The sequence below is a fragment of the Coenobita brevimanus genome, chromosome 28 (genome assembly GCF_032717465.1).
Source record: "Coenobita brevimanus isolate Jiangsu-jjx chromosome 28, ASM3271746v2, whole genome shotgun sequence".
In the NCBI taxonomy this organism is placed as follows: Eukaryota; Metazoa; Arthropoda; class Malacostraca; order Decapoda; family Coenobitidae; genus Coenobita; species Coenobita brevimanus.
Window position 1 is genome coordinate 35,690,616 of NC_136981.1, and position 3,881 is coordinate 35,694,496.

The 3,881-nt window shown below is 39.7% G+C and overlaps 1 pseudogene; it reads left to right on the forward strand.

Annotated features, from left to right (window-relative positions):
* Positions 1–3,398: 3,398 nt before the first annotated feature.
* Positions 3,399–3,517, forward strand: LOC145394880 (5S ribosomal RNA; annotated as a pseudogene).
* Positions 3,518–3,881: the final 364 nt, after the last annotated feature.

Sequence of the window (3,881 nt, forward strand, 5' to 3'; positions counted from 1 at the left end):
GCATTATTTACGAAAGAGAGTTATATTTAAGATCGTGTAGTGAAACCAGATAATACCACTCAGTATTAAGTATTATTACATTAGTTACAGTACATAAGAGATTATTACAAATTACCATAGATAAATGTAATATTCCACGGAGAAATTAGTACACACAGAACAGTCTCATATAAAGCATCTCTTTGGGTGGAAAGTAGGCTTTATCACAGGTAACATTGACACAGAAACAAAGATAAAATACCTCTTCAAATTTAACAAAACACTGGCTCGTATTCTCGTCAGGAAATTAAGCACCCTAACACCTCTTCCTTAGCGATTTCTTTTTGGATATGGCTGGTTAATATCCCTTTCTACGTTATTTATGCAGAGTATGGCGACATCAAAAGGATTTATGTAACACAGAATAAGACAGTCAGGTGCAATCGGCTAAATAATTCGCTTTGGAAAATGTGTTAGGGAGCTTCCTTAACCAACGAGAAAACGGACCCTTATCTCACATAAAACGCAAGCTAAAATTACACGCAGAGTCAGACAGGTAATATTATATGAAAGACGGAAGTAGAAAAGTTGGAAGTAGAAAGCTGAAAAATTTTGGAGAAAGGCCATCGCACCATCAAAAGTAACATCACTAGTGGGCATCTCATCGGATAAGCGAGCTCCCTGACACCTTTCCCCAAGCGATTTATTTTCCTTATTACACCTCACTGTCCTATGCTGTGTTATATAATCTTTCAAACATTGTCATTGTCTGCATAAAGAGGTACAAAACAATATTACCCAATCACATACAGAAATAAATCGCTAAGAATGAGGTGTTAGGGGCTTCCTTAACTGGTGAGAAACGTACCTTGGAGACGTTCACCTGGGCTACTCTATATAAACAATAGATTTAGGCGTCTGGAATACGAAAAATAAAGAAAGGTAAGATAAAGGTGAGACTTCAAGGTAGGAAATAATTTACCTATGAAAACACCTTAGAGCAAGAACTTTTATAGAGCGACACATGGTACCTCGTGAATTGATTGTCCTCAGTAGATGTGTTTGATCAATAGGGTAAAGAAGCAGGTATGCACACACACACACACACACACACACACACACACACACACACACACACACACAAGAAAACACATATACACACATAAAACACACATAAAACACACACACACACACACACACACACACACACACACACACACACACACCACAAGAAAACACATATACACACATAAAACACACACACACACACACACACACACACACACACACACACACACACACACACACACACACACACACACACACACACCACAAGAAAACACATATACACACATAAAACACACACCACACACACACACACACACACACACACACACACACACACACACACACACACAAAACCAGTTCATGTATTGTATAGCATCCCTTCTACATTCACCATTTTATGTATGTGACAGGCTCAGCGAATAGACACGGCAGTTCGTTCCCTGTGGCCCGGCAGTCCTCCCACGCACCACACAGCCTCGGCACCAATACCCACCGTCTATACTGAATACTGTCCATACTGCACACCACCGTCCATACTGAATATACACTACTGTCCATACTGAATACCCATTACTGTCCATACTGAACACACACCACCGTCCATACTGAACACACACCACCGTCCATACTGAATACACACCATTATTCATACTGAATACGACCGTCCATACTGAATACACACCACCGTCCATACTGAAAACACACTACCGTCCATACTGAATACACACCACCGTCATACTGAATACACACTGCCGTCCATACTGAATACACACTGCCGTCCATACTGAATACACACCACCGTCCATACTGAATACACACTACCGTCCATACTGAATACACACTACCGTCCATACTGAATACACACTGCCGTCCATACTGAATACACACCACCGTCATACTGAATACACACTGCCGTCCATACTGAATACAACCATCCATACTAAATACACACTACCGTCCAAACTGAATACACACTACACTCCATACTGAATACACGCCACCTTCCATACGGAATACACATTACCGTCCATACTGAATACACACTACCGTCCATACTGAATACAACCGTCCATACTAACACACCACGGTCCATATTTTTTTTTTTTAATAACAGGACGGAAGAAAAAAACAAATAAAACAAAAAATCCATACACCAGATTGAATACAGCAGTTCATACTTCATACATACTAGCTTTGTCTTATTTAGGGGTGTTTCTATGTCATGGGCGTGACTATTGAATGCTCAGTCAAGTTATTTATAGTGGTAGGCCTATTCAAAGACTCACGCTTTTCCCTTCATACCTTCCTGACTCACGCCTCCCCTGCTTTCCTGCCCCACCTCCACCCTGCCAATCTTCCTTACCATTTTAAGGAATGTGTGCTGAATGCATTGAATGCCTAGGTTGAGAAATACTGTGATTTGTTTAAGAAGTGCAGTAAGGAAGTGTGTCGATATGGTTGAAGAGAGCGTGCTTAGATGGCGTGGTCATATGGGGACAATGGATGGAAACACGGTGGTGGAAAAGGATAAAAGTATGTGAGTTTGTAGGTGAGAGAGGGTACGGGTACCTCACTGGTATAAATTAACTTATGATTCACACCTTCCATGATAGCAAAACATATTTATATTACTCATATCTATGTGCTTCTTGTTAACAAGATTTGTTAAAAATATCAGTTTTTAAAAATACTGTACATTTGCACCAGTGCAGGTCATTTTGATAATGACAAAGTAAGCAGTATCTTTCAAAACCCAGTATTACGATTTTTACAGGCAAACGAAACCCTCAGAACACTAGGTTAGAGTGTCTGAATTATAGAGACTTGGAGCTATAATACTACCTGACGTTTTGCTTTATTGTACACTCTTTCCAAAAAGTATCATCAGCCAGGTGATTTGACGGTTTCACAAACAATAATGTTGCATTACACATTTTTTTTTATATATATCAAAGCAAATATTTCCGAATGTATTTGGTACATAAAATTTTTATGATGTACCAAAAAAGCAGCCATAATCATTTATGTAAAGTTACTGGATTATCTATCTATCTATCTATCTATCTATCTTATATATCTATATATCTATCTATATATATATATATATATATATATATATATATATATATATATATATATATATATATATCCATTATCTGAATCTGAGTTTCCCCATGAGGAGCCTAGGAGCCTAATACATCCATCCATCCATCCATCCATTATCTAAATCTGTGTTGCCCCGTGAGGAGCGTGGGAGCCCGGGGCTGGGCAAGTTGGGCCCGACATTTAGGATGATTATATATATATTATATATATATATATATATATATATATATATATATATATATATATATAACGGCCATGCCACGTTGAGTACACCGCTTCCCGTCCGATCAGCGAAGTTAAGCAACGTTGGGTGTGGTTAGTACTTGGATGGGTGACCGCCTGGGAACACAAGATGCTGTTGGCATCCCTACGTGTCAGGTGGGGTTGGTGGAGGATTAGTGCCCCTCCCTGTAAAACAATTAACTCTAAGCCCTTGACCACCCCGTTTGGGATACATGGCGTCTGGCAATGGATGGATGGATGGACGCTTTTCCAACCCTCGGTCTGGTTTCGATCTTGCGTTTTTTCACACAACATATCACCTTTCCAACCACCTCACCTCCACAGCTCACTCCCAACACGCTCTCTGATACTATGACCAGCATTTCGTCGGTAAGGAGGCTCCCTAGCTCCTCTTCCTTTGCGACTTATTTTTGCATGTGGCTAGTGACTATCCTTTTCCTCATTATTTGTGCAGATTATGGTAAGGTTAGAAGAATTATATAACA